At 43.7% G+C, this 17,089-nt stretch overlaps 16 non-coding genes across 16 annotated transcripts; all 16 read right to left on the bottom strand.

Moving 5' to 3' along the window:
• Window positions 1-530: 530 nt before the first annotated feature.
• On the bottom strand, window positions 531-644 carry LOC128320854 (U5 spliceosomal RNA). The gene has a single exon (XR_008304440.1). It is a non-coding gene; the product is annotated as a U5 spliceosomal RNA (small nuclear RNA).
• Window positions 645-1,512: 868 nt separating this feature from the next.
• Window positions 1,513-1,626, bottom strand: LOC128320692 (U5 spliceosomal RNA). Its single transcript, XR_008304264.1, has one exon. It is a non-coding gene; the product is annotated as a U5 spliceosomal RNA (small nuclear RNA).
• Window positions 1,627-2,774: 1,148 nt separating this feature from the next.
• LOC128320691 (U5 spliceosomal RNA) lies at window positions 2,775-2,888 on the bottom strand. Its single transcript, XR_008304263.1, has one exon. It is a non-coding gene; the product is annotated as a U5 spliceosomal RNA (small nuclear RNA).
• Window positions 2,889-3,776: 888 nt separating this feature from the next.
• Window positions 3,777-3,890, bottom strand: LOC128320851 (U5 spliceosomal RNA). Its single transcript, XR_008304437.1, has one exon. It is a non-coding gene; the product is annotated as a U5 spliceosomal RNA (small nuclear RNA).
• Window positions 3,891-5,038: 1,148 nt separating this feature from the next.
• Window positions 5,039-5,152, bottom strand: LOC128320689 (U5 spliceosomal RNA). The gene has a single exon (XR_008304261.1). It is a non-coding gene; the product is annotated as a U5 spliceosomal RNA (small nuclear RNA).
• An 888-nt stretch (window positions 5,153-6,040) lies between these two features.
• LOC128320850 (U5 spliceosomal RNA) lies at window positions 6,041-6,154 on the bottom strand. Its single transcript, XR_008304436.1, has one exon. It is a non-coding gene; the product is annotated as a U5 spliceosomal RNA (small nuclear RNA).
• A 1,156-nt stretch (window positions 6,155-7,310) lies between these two features.
• LOC128320853 (U5 spliceosomal RNA) lies at window positions 7,311-7,424 on the bottom strand. The gene has a single exon (XR_008304439.1). It is a non-coding gene; the product is annotated as a U5 spliceosomal RNA (small nuclear RNA).
• An 868-nt stretch (window positions 7,425-8,292) lies between these two features.
• LOC128320688 (U5 spliceosomal RNA) lies at window positions 8,293-8,406 on the bottom strand. The gene has a single exon (XR_008304260.1). It is a non-coding gene; the product is annotated as a U5 spliceosomal RNA (small nuclear RNA).
• Window positions 8,407-9,295: 889 nt separating this feature from the next.
• LOC128320687 (U5 spliceosomal RNA) lies at window positions 9,296-9,409 on the bottom strand. Its single transcript, XR_008304259.1, has one exon. It is a non-coding gene; the product is annotated as a U5 spliceosomal RNA (small nuclear RNA).
• Window positions 9,410-10,274: 865 nt separating this feature from the next.
• Window positions 10,275-10,388, bottom strand: LOC128320686 (U5 spliceosomal RNA). Its single transcript, XR_008304258.1, has one exon. It is a non-coding gene; the product is annotated as a U5 spliceosomal RNA (small nuclear RNA).
• Window positions 10,389-11,276: 888 nt separating this feature from the next.
• Window positions 11,277-11,390, bottom strand: LOC128320878 (U5 spliceosomal RNA). Its single transcript, XR_008304472.1, has one exon. It is a non-coding gene; the product is annotated as a U5 spliceosomal RNA (small nuclear RNA).
• An 864-nt stretch (window positions 11,391-12,254) lies between these two features.
• Window positions 12,255-12,368, bottom strand: LOC128320685 (U5 spliceosomal RNA). The gene has a single exon (XR_008304256.1). It is a non-coding gene; the product is annotated as a U5 spliceosomal RNA (small nuclear RNA).
• Window positions 12,369-13,240: 872 nt separating this feature from the next.
• LOC128320684 (U5 spliceosomal RNA) lies at window positions 13,241-13,354 on the bottom strand. Its single transcript, XR_008304255.1, has one exon. It is a non-coding gene; the product is annotated as a U5 spliceosomal RNA (small nuclear RNA).
• Window positions 13,355-14,242: 888 nt separating this feature from the next.
• On the bottom strand, window positions 14,243-14,356 carry LOC128320683 (U5 spliceosomal RNA). Its single transcript, XR_008304254.1, has one exon. It is a non-coding gene; the product is annotated as a U5 spliceosomal RNA (small nuclear RNA).
• A 1,140-nt stretch (window positions 14,357-15,496) lies between these two features.
• On the bottom strand, window positions 15,497-15,610 carry LOC128320682 (U5 spliceosomal RNA). Its single transcript, XR_008304253.1, has one exon. It is a non-coding gene; the product is annotated as a U5 spliceosomal RNA (small nuclear RNA).
• A 1,140-nt stretch (window positions 15,611-16,750) lies between these two features.
• On the bottom strand, window positions 16,751-16,864 carry LOC128320681 (U5 spliceosomal RNA). The gene has a single exon (XR_008304251.1). It is a non-coding gene; the product is annotated as a U5 spliceosomal RNA (small nuclear RNA).
• Between the last annotated feature and the right edge of the window lie 225 nt (window positions 16,865-17,089).

The raw sequence follows: 17,089 nt of genomic DNA, 5'->3' as shown, positions 1-17,089 counted from the left end.
CTGAGCCAGATTACTAGTTCCCAATCACTTATAGAGATAGCCATTCGTTCCCATTCATTCATTCCTTCATTCACTCAGTCACTGACTCACTGACTGTTTAAGCCATGTTGGAATTGGCTGTGGGTCTGGAGTTCTGTCACTTACTTCACTCTAGCTGTTCCTATTGTTCTGGTCTTTGCCCTGAGCCAGATTACTAGCTCCTAATCACTTATAGAGATAGCCATTCGTTCCCATTCATTCATTCACTCAGTCACTGACTGTTTAAGCCATGTTGGAACTAGCTGTGGGTCTGGGGTTCTGTCTTGTACTTCACTCTAGCCGTCCCTATTGTTCTGGTCTTTGCTGTGTTCCTAGAGAAAGAACCAATGTAGACAATGGGTGGTAGCGGTTGATTTGCCAGCCTTGGATGTGGCGAAAAAAAAGTAAGGCTCTTACCTGTTTACTTATTTATTTATTCATAGATTCCCTCACTTAGACTCCATCCCCAACAGAGCCTTGGCCATCTCTTAGGCCAAACCACGAAACGGCCAGCTTTGCAACAGGACAGCCCAGATAAATAAGTAGAACTCATCAACATTCCACCCCACAGAAATCTTTAGTAAAAGGTGAAAGATTTACGTGTGAATAAAGAGAAACCTGCGCTACAAACCAAGAAGGCCCAGGCCTCCGAAACTCTTTTGGAAAGCTAGAAAGCTGGCCCAGGGTGAGGTGGCTTGTGCCGACCTCGTACACCTTGATGGCTTTGATAGCTATTGCAAAAAGGCAGAGCAGCAGCTATAGATGTAGGATTTGTTTAGAGTCAGATATGGGCTACAGATTGCATTAAGACCTATTTTGCCCCCTCCTTTTTCCACTGAGCAGTGCTGAACCAATTACAATTTACATCTGTTTTTTTTTTTTTTTTTTTTTTTTTTAAAGTACCATAGGGTACTTTGCCTTTTTTCATTGGCAGGAGCTATAAAAGATATCAGGGTGGAGGCAGGGTGCTCAAGGTACCTTACCCTGAGCCAGATTACTAGTTCCCAATCACTTATAGAGATAGCCATTCGTTCCCATTCATTCATTCATTCGCTCAGTCACTGACTCACTGACTGTTTAAGCCATGTTGGAATTGGCTGTGGGTCTGGAGTTCTGTCACTTACTTCACTCTAGCTGTTCCTATTGTTCTGGTCTTTGCCCTGAGCCAGATTACTAGCTCCCAATCATTTATAGAGATAGCCATTCGTTCCCATTCATTCATTCACTCAGTCACTGACTGTTTAAGCCATGTTGGAACTAGCTGTGGGTCTGGGGTTCTGTCTTGTACTTCACTCTAGCCGTCCCTATTGTTCTGGTCTTTGTGGTGTTCCTAGAGAAAGAACCAATGTAGACAATGGGTGGTAGCGGTTGATTTGCCAGCCTTGGACGTGGGGGAAAAAAAGTAAGGCTCTTACCGGTTTAATTATTTATTTATTCATAGATTCCCTCACTTAGACTCCATCCCCAACAGAGCCTTGGCCATCTCTTAGGCCAGCTTTGCAACAGGACAGCCCAGATAAATAAGTAGAACTCATCAACATTCCACCCCACAGAAATCTTTAGTAAAAGGTGAAAGATTTACGTGTGAATAAAGAGAAACCTGAGCTACAAACCAAGAAGGCCCAGGCCTCCGAAACTCTTTTGGAAAGCTAGAAAGCTGGCCCAGGGTGAGGTGGCTTGTGCCGACCTCGTACACCTTGATGGCTTTGATAGCTATTGCAAAAAGGCAGAGCAGCAGCTATAGATGTAGGATTTGTTTAGAGTCAGATATGGGCTACAGATTCCATTAAGACCTATTTTGCCCCCTCCTTTTTCCACTGAGCAGTGCTGAACCAATTACAATTTACATCTGTTTTTTTTTTGTTTTTTTTTTTTTTTAAAGTACCATAGGGTACTTTGCCTTTTTTCATTGGCAGGAGCTATAAAAGATATCAGGGTGGAGGCAGGGTGCTCAAGGTACCTTACCCTGAGCCAGATTACTAGTTCCCAATCACTTATAGAGATAGCCATTCGTTCCCATTCATTCATTCCTTCATTCACTCAGTCACTGACTCACTGACTGTTTAAGCCATGTTGGAATTGGCTGTGGGTCTGGAGTTCTGTCACTTACTTCACTCTAGCTGTTCCTATTGTTCTGGTCTTTGCGGTGTTCCTAGAGAAAGAACCATAGGGTGCTTTGCCTTTTTTCTTTGGCAGGAGCTATAAAAGATATCAGGGTGGAGGCAGGGTGCTCAAGGTACCTTACCCTGAGCCAGATTACTAGTTCCCAATCACTTATAGAGATAGCCATTCGTTCCCATTCATTCATTCATTCGCTCAGTCACTGACTCACTGACTGTTTAAGCCATGTTGGAATTGGCTGTGGGTCTGGAGTTCTGTCACTTACTTCACTCTAGCTGTTCCTATTGTTCTGGTCTTTGCCCTGAGCCAGATTACTAGCTCCCAATCATTTATAGAGATAGCCATTCGTTCCCATTCATTCATTCACTCAGTCACTGACTGTTTAAGCCATGTTGGAACTAGCTGTGGGTCTGGGGTTCTGTCTTGTATTTCACTCTAGCCGTCCCTATTGTTCTGGTCTTTGTGGTGTTCCTAGAGAAAGAACCAATGTAGACAATGGGTGGTAGCGGTTGATTTGCCAGCCTTGGACGTGGGGGAAAAAAAGTAAGGCTCTTACCGGTTTAATTATTTATTTATTCATAGATTCCCTCACTTAGACTCCATCCCCAACAGAGCCTTGGCCATCTCTTAGGCCAGCTTTGCAACAGGACAGCCCAGATAAATAAGTAGAACTCATCAACATTCCACCCCACAGAAATCTTTAGTAAAAGGTGAAAGATTTACGTGTGAATAAAGAGAAACCTGAGCTACAAACCAAGAAGGCCCAGGCCTCCGAAACTCTTTTGGAAAGCTAGAAAGCTGGCCCAGGGTGAGGTGGCTTGTGCCGACCTCGTACACCTTGATGGCTTTGATAGCTATTGCAAAAAGGCAGAGCAGCAGCTATAGATGTAGGATTTGTTTAGAGTCAGATATGGGCTACAGATTCCATTAAGACCTATTTTGCCCCCTCCTTTTTCCACTGAGCAGTGCTGAACCAATTACAATTTACATCTGTTTTTTTTTTGTTTTTTTTTTTTTTTAAAGTACCATAGGGTACTTTGCCTTTTTTCATTGGCAGGAGCTATAAAAGATATCAGGGTGGAGGCAGGGTGCTCAAGGTACCTTACCCTGAGCCAGATTACTAGTTCCCAATCACTTATAGAGATAGCCATTCGTTCCCATTCATTCATTCCTTCATTCACTCAGTCACTGACTCACTGACTGTTTAAGCCATGTTGGAATTGGCTGTGGGTCTGGAGTTCCGTCACTTACTTCACTCTAGCTGTTCCTATTGTTCTGGTCTTTGCCCTGAGCCAGATTACTAGCTCCTAATCACTTATAGAGATAGCCATTCGTTCCCATTCATTCATTCACTCAGTCACTGACTGTTTAAGCCATGTTGGAACTAGCTGTGGGTCTGGGGTTCTGTCTTGTACTTCACTCTAGCCGTCCCTATTGTTCTGGTCTTTGCGGTGTTCCTAGAGAAAGAACCAATGTAGACAATGGGTGGTAGCGGTTGATTTGCCAGCCTTGGATGTGGCGAAAAAAAAGTAAGGCTCTTACCTGTTTACTTATTTATTTATTCATAGATTCCCTCACTTAGACTCCATCCCCAACAGAGCCTTGGCCATCTCTTAGGCCAAACCACGAAACGGCCAGCTTTGCAACAGGACAGCCCAGATAAATAAGTAGAACTCATCAACATTCCACCCCACAGAAATCTTTAGCAAAAGGTGAAAGATTTACGTGTGAATAAAGAGAAACCTGAGCTACAAACCAAGAAGGCCCAGGCCTCCGAAACTCTTTTGGAAAGCTAGAAAGCTGGCCCAGGGTGAGGTGGCTTGTGCCGACCTCGTACACCTTGATGGCTTTGATAGCTATTGCAAAAAGGCAGAGCAGCAGCTATAGATGTAGGATTTGTTTAGAGTCAGATATGGGCTACAGATTCCATTAAGACCTATTTTGCCCCCTCCTTTTTCCACTGAGCAGTGCTGAACCAATTACAATTTACATCTGTTTTTTTTTTGTTTTTTTTTTTTTTTAAAGTACCATAGGGTACTTTGCCTTTTTTCATTGGCAGGAGCTATAAAAGATATCAGGGTGGAGGCAGGGTGCTCAAGGTACCTTACCCTGAGCCAGATTACTAGTTCCCAATCACTTATAGAGATAGCCATTCGTTCCCATTCATTCATTCCTTCATTCACTCAGTCACTGACTCACTGACTGTTTAAGCCATGTTGGAATTGGCTGTGGGTCTGGAGTTCTGTCACTTACTTCACTCTAGCTGTTCCTATTGTTCTGGTCTTTGCGGTGTTCCTAGAGAAAGAACCATAGGGTGCTTTGCCTTTTTTCTTTGGCAGGAGCTATAAAAGATATCAGGGTGGAGGCAGGGTGCTCAAGGTACCTTACCCTGAGCCAGATTACTAGTTCCCAATCACTTATAGAGATAGCCATTCGTTCCCATTCATTCATTCATTCGCTCAGTCACTGACTCACTGACTGTTTAAGCCATGTTGGAATTGGCTGTGGGTCTGGAGTTCTGTCACTTACTTCACTCTAGCTGTTCCTATTGTTCTGGTCTTTGCCCTGAGCCAGATTACTAGCTCCCAATCATTTATAGAGATAGCCATTCGTTCCCATTCATTCATTCACTCAGTCACTGACTGTTTAAGCCATGTTGGAACTAGCTGTGGGTCTGGGGTTCTGTCTTGTATTTCACTCTAGCCGTCCCTATTGTTCTGGTCTTTGTGGTGTTCCTAGAGAAAGAACCAATGTAGACAATGGGTGGTAGCGGTTGATTTGCCAGCCTTGGACGTGGGGGAAAAAAAGTAAGGCTCTTACCGGTTTAATTATTTATTTATTCATAGATTCCCTCACTTAGACTCCATCCCCAACAGAGCCTTGGCCATCTCTTAGGCCAGCTTTGCAACAGGACAGCCCAGATAAATAAGTAGAACTCATCAACATTCCACCCCACAGAAATCTTTAGTAAAAGGTGAAAGATTTACGTGTGAATAAAGAGAAACCTGAGCTACAAACCAAGAAGGCCCAGGCCTCCGAAACTCTTTTGGAAAGCTAGAAAGCTGGCCCAGGGTGAGGTGGCTTGTGCCGACCTCGTACACCTTGATGGCTTTGATAGCTATTGCAAAAAGGCAGAGCAGCAGCTATAGATGTAGGATTTGTTTAGAGTCAGATATGGGCTACAGATTCCATTAAGACCTATTTTGCCCCCTCCTTTTTCCACTGAGCAGTGCTGAACCAATTACAATTTACATCTGTTTTTTTTTTGTTTTTTTTTTTTTTTAAAGTACCATAGGGTACTTTGCCTTTTTTCATTGGCAGGAGCTATAAAAGATATCAGGGTGGAGGCAGGGTGCTCAAGGTACCTTACCCTGAGCCAGATTACTAGTTCCCAATCACTTATAGAGATAGCCATTCGTTCCCATTCATTCATTCCTTCATTCACTCAGTCACTGACTCACTGACTGTTTAAGCCATGTTGGAATTGGCTGTGGGTCTGGAGTTCCGTCACTTACTTCACTCTAGCTGTTCCTATTGTTCTGGTCTTTGCCCTGAGCCAGATTACTAGCTCCTAATCACTTATAGAGATAGCCATTCGTTCCCATTCATTCATTCACTCAGTCACTGACTGTTTAAGCCATGTTGGAACTAGCTGTGGGTCTGGGGTTCTGTCTTGTACTTCACTCTAGCCGTCCCTATTGTTCTGGTCTTTGCGGTGTTCCTAGAGAAAGAACCAATGTAGACAATGGGTGGTAGCGGTTGATTTGCCAGCCTTGGATGTGGCGAAAAAAAAGTAAGGCTCTTACCTGTTTACTTATTTATTTATTCATAGATTCCCTCACTTAGACTCCATCCCCAACAGAGCCTTGGCCATCTCTTAGGCCAAACCACGAAACGGCCAGCTTTGCAACAGGACAGCCCAGATAAATAAGTAGAACTCATCAACATTCCACCCCACAGAAATCTTTAGCAAAAGGTGAAAGATTTACGTGTGAATAAAGAGAAACCTGAGCTACAAACCAAGAAGGCCCAGGCCTCCGAAACTCTTTTGGAAAGCTAGAAAGCTGGCCCAGGGTGAGGTGGCTTGTGCCGACCTCGTACACCTTGATGGCTTTGATAGCTATTGCAAAAAGGCAGAGCAGCAGCTATAGATGTAGGATTTGTTTAGAGTCAGATATGGGCTACAGATTGCATTAAGACCTATTTTGCCCCCTCCTTTTTCCACTGAGCAGTGCTGAACCAATTACAATTTACATCTGTTTTTTTTTTTTTTTTTTTTTTAAAGTACCATAGGGTACTTTGCCTTTTTTCATTGGCAGGAGCTATAAAAGATATCAGGGTGGAGGCAGGGTGCTCAAGGTACCTTACCCTGAGCCAGATTACTAGTTCCCAATCACTTATAGAGATAGCCATTCGTTCCCATTCATTCATTCATTCGCTCAGTCACTGACTCACTGACTGTTTAAGCCATGTTGGAATTGGCTGTGGGTCTGGAGTTCTGTCACTTACTTCACTCTAGCTGTTCCTATTGTTCTGGTCTTTGCGGTGTTCCTAGAGAAAGAACCATAGGGTGCTTTGCCTTTTTTCTTTGGCAGGAGCTATAAAAGATATCAGGGTGGAGGCAGGGTGCTCAAGGTACCTTACCCTGAGCCAGATTACTAGTTCCCAATCACTTATAGAGATAGCCATTCGTTCCCATTCATTCATTCATTCGCTCAGTCACTGACTCACTGACTGTTTAAGCCATGTTGGAATTGGCTGTGGGTCTGGAGTTCTGTCACTTACTTCACTCTAGCTGTTCCTATTGTTCTGGTCTTTGCCCTGAGCCAGATTACTAGCTCCCAATCATTTATAGAGATAGCCATTCGTTCCCATTCATTCATTCACTCAGTCACTGACTGTTTAAGCCATGTTGGAACTAGCTGTGGGTCTGGGGTTCTGTCTTGTACTTCACTCTAGCCGTCCCTATTGTTCTGGTCTTTGTGGTGTTCCTAGAGAAAGAACCAATGTAGACAATGGGTGGTAGCGGTTGATTTGCCAGCCTTGGATGTGGCGAAAAAAAAGTAAGGCTCTTACCTGTTTACTTATTTATTTATTCATAGATTCCCTCACTTAGACTCCATCCCCAACAGAGCCTTGGCCATCTCTTAGGCCAAACCGCGAAACGGCCAGCTTTGCAACAGGACAGCCCAGATAAATAAGTAGAACTCATCAACATTCCACCCCACAGAAATCTTTAGTAAAAGGTGAAAGATTTACGTGTGAATAAAGAGAAACCTGCGCTACAAACCAAGAAGGCCCAGGCCTCCGAAACTCTTTTGGAAAGCTAGAAAGCTGGCCCAGGGTGAGGTGGCTTGTGCCGACCTCGTACACCTTGATGGCTTTGATAGCTATTGCAAAAAGGCAGAGCAGCAGCTATAGATGTAGGATTTGTTTAGAGTCAGATATGGGCTACAGATTGCATTAAGACCTATTTTGCCCCCTCCTTTTTCCACTGAGCAGTGCTGAACCAATTACAATTTACATCTGTTTTTTTTTTTTTTTTTTTTTTTTTTAAAGTACCATAGGGTACTTTGCCTTTTTTCATTGGCAGGAGCTATAAAAGATATCAGGGTGGAGGCAGGGTGCTCAAGGTACCTTACCCTGAGCCAGATTACTAGTTCCCAATCACTTATAGAGATAGCCATTCGTTCCCATTCATTCATTCATTCGCTCAGTCACTGACTCACTGACTGTTTAAGCCATGTTGGAATTGGCTGTGGGTCTGGAGTTCTGTCACTTACTTCACTCTAGCTGTTCCTATTGTTCTGGTCTTTGCCCTGAGCCAGATTACTAGCTCCCAATCATTTATAGAGATAGCCATTCGTTCCCATTCATTCATTCACTCAGTCACTGACTGTTTAAGCCATGTTGGAACTAGCTGTGGGTCTGGGGTTCTGTCTTGTACTTCACTCTAGCCGTCCCTATTGTTCTGGTCTTTGTGGTGTTCCTAGAGAAAGAACCAATGTAGACAATGGGTGGTAGCGGTTGATTTGCCAGCCTTGGACGTGGGGGAAAAAAAGTAAGGCTCTTACCGGTTTAATTATTTATTTATTCATAGATTCCCTCACTTAGACTCCATCCCCAACAGAGCCTTGGCCATCTCTTAGGCCAGCTTTGCAACAGGACAGCCCAGATAAATAAGTAGAACTCATCAACATTCCACCCCACAGAAATCTTTAGTAAAAGGTGAAAGATTTACGTGTGAATAAAGAGAAACCTGAGCTACAAACCAAGAAGGCCCAGGCCTCCGAAACTCTTTTGGAAAGCTAGAAAGCTGGCCCAGGGTGAGGTGGCTTGTGCCGACCTCGTACACCTTGATGGCTTTGATAGCTATTGCAAAAAGGCAGAGCAGCAGCTATAGATGTAGGATTTGTTTAGAGTCAGATATGGGCTACAGATTCCATTAAGACCTATTTTGCCCCCTCCTTTTTCCACTGAGCAGTGCTGAACCAATTACAATTTACATCTGTTTTTTTTTTTGTTTTTTTTTTTTTTTAAAGTACCATAGGGTACTTTGCCTTTTTTCATTGGCAGGAGCTATAAAAGATATCAGGGTGGAGGCAGGGTGCTCAAGGTACCTTACCCTGAGCCAGATTACTAGTTCCCAATCACTTATAGAGATAGCCATTCGTTCCCATTCATTCATTCCTTCATTCACTCAGTCACTGACTCACTGACTGTTTAAGCCATGTTGGAATTGGCTGTGGGTCTGGAGTTCTGTCACTTACTTCACTCTAGCTGTTCCTATTGTTCTGGTCTTTGCCCTGAGCCAGATTACTAGCTCCTAATCACTTATAGAGATAGCCATTCGTTCCCATTCATTCATTCACTCAGTCACTGACTGTTTAAGCCATGTTGGAACTAGCTGTGGGTCTGGGGTTCTGTCTTGTACTTCACTCTAGCCGTCCCTATTGTTCTGGTCTTTGCGGTGTTCCTAGAGAAAGAACCAATGTAGACAATGGGTGGTAGCGGTTGATTTGCCAGCCTTGGATGTGGCGAAAAAAAAGTAAGGCTCTTACCTGTTTACTTATTTATTTATTCATAGATTCCCTCACTTAGACTCCATCCCCAACAGAGCCTTGGCCATCTCTTAGGCCAAACCATGAAACGGCCAGCTTTGCAACAGGACAGCCCAGATAAATAAGTAGAACTCATCAACATTCCACCCCACAGAAATCTTTAGTAAAAGGTGAAAGATTTACGTGTGAATAAAGAGAAACCTGAGCTACAAACCAAGAAGGCCCAGGCCTCCGAAACTCTTTTGGAAAGCTAGAAAGCTGGCCCAGGGTGAGGTGGCTTGTGCCGACCTCGTACACCTTGATGGCTTTGATAGCTATTGCAAAAAGGCAGAGCAGCAGCTATAGATGTAGGATTTGTTTAGAGTCAGATATGGGCTACAGATTGCATTAAGACCTATTTTTGCCCCCTCCTTTTTCCACTGAGCAGTGCTGAACCAATTACAATTTACATCTGTTTTTTTTTTTTTTTTTTTTTTAAAGTACCATAGGGTACTTTGCCTTTTTTCATTGGCAGGAGCTATAAAAGATATCAGGGTGGAGGCAGGGTGCTCAAGGTACCTTACCCTGAGCCAGATTACTAGTTCCCAATCACTTATAGAGATAGCCATTCGTTCCCATTCATTCATTCATTCGCTCAGTCACTGACTCACTGACTGTTTAAGCCATGTTGGAATTGGCTGTGGGTCTGGAGTTCTGTCACTTACTTCACTCTAGCTGTTCCTATTGTTCTGGTCTTTGCCCTGAGCCAGATTACTAGCTCCCAATCATTTATAGAGATAGCCATTCGTTCCCATTCATTCATTCACTCAGTCACTGACTGTTTAAGCCATGTTGGAACTAGCTGTGGGTCTGGGGTTCTGTCTTGTACTTCACTCTAGCCGTCCCTATTGTTCTGGTCTTTGTGGTGTTCCTAGAGAAAGAACCAATGTAGACAATGGGTGGTAGCGGTTGATTTGCCAGCCTTGGACGTGGGGGAAAAAAAGTAAGGCTCTTACCGGTTTAATTATTTATTTATTCATAGATTCCCTCACTTAGACTCCATCCCCAACAGAGCCTTGGCCATCTCTTAGGCCAGCTTTGCAACAGGACAGCCCAGATAAATAAGTAGAACTCATCAACATTCCACCCCACAGAAATCTTTAGTAAAAGGTGAAAGATTTACGTGTGAATAAAGAGAAACCTGAGCTACAAACCAAGAAGGCCCAGGCCTCCGAAACTCTTTTGGAAAGCTAGAAAGCTGGCCCAGGGTGAGGTGGCTTGTGCCGACCTCGTACACCTTGATGGCTTTGATAGCTATTGCAAAAAGGCAGAGCAGCAGCTATAGATGTAGGATTTGTTTAGAGTCAGATATGGGCTACAGATTCCATTAAGACCTATTTTGCCCCCTCCTTTTTCCACTGAGCAGTGCTGAACCAATTACAATTTACATCTGTTTTTTTTTTGTTTTTTTTTTTTTTTAAAGTACCATAGGGTACTTTGCCTTTTTTCATTGGCAGGAGCTATAAAAGATATCAGGGTGGAGGCAGGGTGCTCAAGGTACCTTACCCTGAGCCAGATTACTAGTTCCCAATCACTTATAGAGATAGCCATTCGTTCCCATTCATTCATTCCTTCATTCACTCAGTCACTGACTCACTGACTGTTTAAGCCATGTTGGAATTGGCTGTGGGTCTGGAGTTCTGTCACTTACTTCACTCTAGCCGTTCCTATTGTTCTGGTCTTTGCCCTGAGCCAGATTACTAGCTCCTAATCACTTATAGAGATAGCCATTCGTTCCCATTCATTCATTCACTCAGTCACTGACTGTTTAAGCCATGTTGGAACTAGCTGTGGGTCTGGGGTTCTGTCTTGTACTTCACTCTAGCCGTCCCTATTGTTCTGGTCTTTGCGGTGTTCCTAGAGAAAGAACCAATGTAGACAATGGGTGGTAGCGGTTGATTTGCCAGCCTTGGATGTGGCGAAAAAAAAGTAAGGCTCTTACCTGTTTACTTATTTATTTATTCATAGATTCCCTCACTTAGACTCCATCCCCAACAGAGCCTTGGCCATCTCTTAGGCCAAACCACGAAACGGCCAGCTTTGCAACAGGACAGCCCAGATAAATAAGTAGAACTCATCAACATTCCACCCCACAGAAATCTTTAGCAAAAGGTGAAAGATTTACGTGTGAATAAAGAGAAACCTGCGCTACAAACCAAGAAGGCCCAGGCCTCCGAAACTCTTTTGGAAAGCTAGAAAGCTGGCCCAGGGTGAGGTGGCTTGTGCCGACCTCGTACACCTTGATGGCTTTGATAGCTATTGCAAAAAGGCAGAGCAGCAGCTATAGATGTAGGATTTGTTTAGAGTCAGATATGGGCTACAGATTGCATTAAGACCTATTTTGCCCCCTCCTTTTTCCACTGAGCAGTGCTGAACCAATTACAATTTACATCTGTTTTTTTTTTTTTTTTTTTTTTAAAGTACCATAGGGTACTTTGCCTTTTTTCATTGGCAGGAGCTATAAAAGATATCAGGGTGGAGGCAGGGTGCTCAAGGTACCTTACCCTGAGCCAGATTACTAGTTCCCAATCACTTATAGAGATAGCCATTCGTTCCCATTCATTCATTCATTCGCTCAGTCACTGACTCACTGACTGTTTAAGCCATGTTGGAATTGGCTGTGGGTCTGGAGTTCTGTCACTTACTTCACTCTAGCTGTTCCTATTGTTCTGGTCTTTGCCCTGAGCCAGATTACTAGCTCCCAATCATTTATAGAGATAGCCATTCGTTCCCATTCATTCATTCACTCAGTCACTGACTGTTTAAGCCATGTTGGAACTAGCTGTGGGTCTGGGGTTCTGTCTTGTACTTCACTCTAGCCGTCCCTATTGTTCTGGTCTTTGTGGTGTTCCTAGAGAAAGAACCAATGTAGACAATGGGTGGTAGCGGTTGATTTGCCAGCCTTGGACGTGGGGGAAAAAAAGTAAGGCTCTTACCGGTTTAATTATTTATTTATTCATAGATTCCCTCACTTAGACTCCATCCCCAACAGAGCCTTGGCCATCTCTTAGGCCAGCTTTGCAACAGGACAGCCCAGATAAATAAGTAGAACTCATCAACATTCCACCCCACAGAAATCTTTAGTAAAAGGTGAAAGATTTACGTGTGAATAAAGAGAAACCTGAGCTACAAACCAAGAAGGCCCAGGCCTCCGAAACTCTTTTGGAAAGCTAGAAAGCTGGCCCAGGGTGAGGTGGCTTGTGCCGACCTCGTACACCTTGATGGCTTTGATAGCTATTGCAAAAAGGCAGAGCAGCAGCTATAGATGTAGGATTTGTTTAGAGTCAGATATGGGCTACAGATTCCATTAAGACCTATTTTGCCCCCTCCTTTTTCCACTGAGCAGTGCTGAACCAATTACAATTTACATCTGTTTTTTTTTTGTTTTTTTTTTTTTTTAAAGTACCATAGGGTACTTTGCCTTTTTTCATTGGCAGGAGCTATAAAAGATATCAGGGTGGAGGCAGGGTGCTCAAGGTACCTTACCCTGAGCCAGATTACTAGTTCCCAATCACTTATAGAGATAGCCATTCGTTCCCATTCATTCATTCCTTCATTCACTCAGTCACTGACTCACTGACTGTTTAAGCCATGTTGGAATTGGCTGTGGGTCTGGAGTTCTGTCACTTACTTCACTCTAGCTGTTCCTATTGTTCTGGTCTTTGCCCTGAGCCAGATTACTAGCTCCTAATCACTTATAGAGATAGCCATTCGTTCCCATTCATTCATTCACTCAGTCACTGACTGTTTAAGCCATGTTGGAACTAGCTGTGGGTCTGGGGTTCTGTCTTGTACTTCACTCTAGCCGTCCCTATTGTTCTGGTCTTTGCGGTGTTCCTAGAGAAAGAACCAATGTAGACAATGGGTGGTAGCGGTTGATTTGCCAGCCTTGGATGTGGCGAAAAAAAAGTAAGGCTCTTACCTGTTTACTTATTTATTTATTCATAGATTCCCTCACTTAGACTCCATCCCCAACAGAGCCTTGGCCATCTCTTAGGCCAGCTTTGCAACAGGACAGCCCAGATAAATAAGTAGAACTCATCAACATTCCACCCCACAGAAATCTTTAGTAAAAGGTGAAAGATTTACGTGTGAATAAAGAGAAACCTGAGCTACAAACCAAGAAGGCCCAGGCCTCCGAAACTCTTTTGGAAAGCTAGAAAGCTGGCCCAGGGTGAGGTGGCTTGTGCCGACCTCGTACACCTTGATGGCTTTGATAGCTATTGCAAAAAGGCAGAGCAGCAGCTATAGATGTAGGATTTGTTTAGAGTCAGATATGGGCTACAGATTCCATTAAGACCTATTTTGCCCCCTCCTTTTTCCACTGAGCAGTGCTGAACCAATTACAATTTACATCTGTTTTTTTTTTGTTTTTTTTTTTTTTTAAAGTACCATAGGGTACTTTGCCTTTTTTCATTGGCAGGAGCTATAAAAGATATCAGGGTGGAGGCAGGGTGCTCAAGGTACCTTACCCTGAGCCAGATTACTAGTTCCCAATCACTTATAGAGATAGCCATTCGTTCCCATTCATTCATTCCTTCATTCACTCAGTCACTGACTCACTGACTGTTTAAGCCATGTTGGAATTGGCTGTGGGTCTGGAGTTCTGTCACTTACTTCACTCTAGCTGTTCCTATTGTTCTGGTCTTTGCCCTGAGCCAGATTACTAGCTCCTAATCACTTATAGAGATAGCCATTCGTTCCCATTCATTCATTCACTCAGTCACTGACTGTTTAAGCCATGTTGGAACTAGCTGTGGGTCTGGGGTTCTGTCTTGTACTTCACTCTAGCCGTCCCTATTGTTCTGGTCTTTGCGGTGTTCCTAGAGAAAGAACCAATGTAGACAATGGGTGGTAGCGGTTGATTTGCCAGCCTTGGATGTGGCGAAAAAAAAGTAAGGCTCTTACCTGTTTACTTATTTATTTATTCATAGATTCCCTCACTTAGACTCCATCCCCAACAGAGCCTTGGCCATCTCTTAGGCCAAACCATGAAACGGCCAGCTTTGCAACAGGACAGCCCAGATAAATAAGTAGAACTCATCAACATTCCACCCCACAGAAATCTTTAGTAAAAGGTGAAAGATTTACGTGTGAATAAAGAGAAACCTGAGCTACAAACCAAGAAGGCCCAGGCCTCCGAAACTCTTTTGGAAAGCTAGAAAGCTGGCCCAGGGTGAGGTGGCTTGTGCCGACCTCGTACACCTTGATGGCTTTGATAGCTATTGCAAAAAGGCAGAGCAGCAGCTATAGATGTAGGATTTGTTTAGAGTCAGATATGGGCTACAGATTGCATTAAGACCTATTTTGCCCCCTCCTTTTTCCACTGAGCAGTGCTGAACCAATTACAATTTACATCTGTTTTTTTTTTTTTTTTTTTTTTAAAGTACCATAGGGTACTTTGCCTTTTTTCATTGGCAGGAGCTATAAAAGATATCAGGGTGGAGGCAGGGTGCTCAAGGTACCTTACCCTGAGCCAGATTACTAGTTCCCAATCACTTATAGAGATAGCCATTCGTTCCCATTCATTCATTCATTCGCTCAGTCACTGACTCACTGACTGTTTAAGCCATGTTGGAATTGGCTGTGGGTCTGGAGTTCTGTCACTTACTTCACTCTAGCTGTTCCTATTGTTCTGGTCTTTGCGGTGTTCCTAGAGAAAGAACCATAGGGTGCTTTGCCTTTTTTCTTTGGCAGGAGCTATAAAAGATATCAGGGTGGAGGCAGGGTGCTCAAGGTACCTTACCCTGAGCCAGATTACTAGTTCCCAATCACTTATAGAGATAGCCATTCGTTCCCATTCATTCATTCATTCGCTCAGTCACTGACTCACTGACTGTTTAAGCCATGTTGGAATTGGCTGTGGGTCTGGAGTTCTGTCACTTACTTCACTCTAGCTGTTCCTATTGTTCTGGTCTTTGCCCTGAGCCAGATTACTAGCTCCCAATCATTTATAGAGATAGCCATTCGTTCCCATTCATTCATTCACTCAGTCACTGACTGTTTAAGCCATGTTGGAACTAGCTGTGGGTCTGGGGTTCTGTCTTGTACTTCACTCTAGCCGTCCCTATTGTTCTGGTCTTTGTGGTGTTCCTAGAGAAAGAACCAATGTAGACAATGGGTGGTAGCGGTTGATTTGCCAGCCTTGGACGTGGGGGAAAAAAAGTAAGACTCTTACCTGTTTAATTATTTATTTATTCATAGATTCCCTCACTTAGACTCCATCCCCAACAGAGCCTTGGCCATCTCTTAGGCCAGCTTTGCAACAGGACAGCCCAGATAAATAAGTAGAACTCATCAACATTCCACCCCACAGAAATCTTTAGTAAAAGGTGAAAGATTTACGTGTGAATAAAGAGAAACCTGAGCTACAAACCAAGAAGGCCCAGGCCTCCGAAACTCTTTTGGAAAGCTAGAAAGCTGGCCCAGGGTGAGGTGGCTTGTGCCGACCTCGTACACCTTGATGGCTTTGATAGCTATTGCAAAAAGGCAGAGCAGCAGCTATAGATGTAGGATTTGTTTAGAGTCAGATATGGGCTACAGATTGCATTAAGACCTATTTTGCCCCCTCCTTTTTCCACTGAGCAGTGCTGAACCAATTACAATTTACATCTGTTTTTTTTTTTTTTTTTTTTTTAAAGTACCATAGGGTACTTTGCCTTTTTTCATTGGCAGGAGCTATAAAAGATATCAGGGTGGAGGCAGGGTGCTCAAGGTACCTTACCCTGAGCCAGATTACTAGTTCCCAATCACTTATAGAGATAGCCATTCGTTCCCATTCATTCATTCATTCGCTCAGTCACTGACTCACTGACTGTTTAAGCCATGTTGGAATTGGCTGTGGGTCTGGAGTTCTGTCACTTACTTCACTCTAGCTGTTCCTATTGTTCTGGTCTTTGCGGTGTTCCTAGAGAAAGAACCATAGGGTGCTTTGCCTTTTTTCTTTGGCAGGAGCTATAAAAGATATCAGGGTGGAGGCAGGGTGCTCAAGGTACCTTACCCTGAGCCAGATTACTAGTTCCCAATCACTTATAGAGATAGCCATTCGTTCCCATTCATTCATTCATTCGCTCAGTCACTGACTCACTGACTGTTTAAGCCATGTTGGAATTGGCTGTGGGTCTGGAGTTCTGTCACTTACTTCACTCTAGCTGTTCCTATTGTTCTGGTCTTTGCCCTGAGCCAGATTACTAGCTCCCAATCATTTATAGAGATAGCCATTCGTTCCCATTCATTCATTCACTCAGTCACTGACTGTTTAAGCCATGTTGGAACTAGCTGTGGGTCTGGGGTTCTGTCTTGTACTTCACTCTAGCCGTCCCTATTGTTCTGGTCTTTGTGGTGTTCCTAGAGAAAGAACCAATGTAGACAATGGGTGGTAGCGGTTGATTTGCCAGCCTTGGACGTGGGGGAAAAAAAGTAAGACTCTTACCTGTTTAATTATTTATTTATTCATAGATTCCCTCACTTAGACTCCATCCCCAACAGAGCCTTGGCCATCTCTTAGGCCAGCTTTGCAACAGGACAGCCCAGATAAATAAGTAGAACTCATCAACATTCCACCCCACAGAAATCTTTAGTAAAAGGTGAAAGATTTACGTGTGAATAAAGAGAAACCTGAGCTACAAACCAAGAAGGCCCAGGCCTCCGAAACTCTTTTGGAAAGCTAGAAAGCTGGCCCAGGGTGAGGTGGCTTGTGCCGACCTCGTACACCTTGATGGCTTTGATAGCTATTGCAAAAAGGCAGAGCAGCAGCTATAGATGTAGGATTTGTTTAGAGTCAGATATGGGCTACAGATTGCATTAAGACCTATTTTGCCCCCTCCTTTTTCCACTGAGCAGTGCTGAAC

Source organism: Pangasianodon hypophthalmus, chromosome 1 (genome assembly GCF_027358585.1).
Source record: "Pangasianodon hypophthalmus isolate fPanHyp1 chromosome 1, fPanHyp1.pri, whole genome shotgun sequence".
Lineage (NCBI taxonomy): Eukaryota > Metazoa > Chordata > Actinopteri > Siluriformes > Pangasiidae > Pangasianodon > Pangasianodon hypophthalmus.
This window is presented reverse-complemented; position numbering and strand designations above follow the sequence as displayed.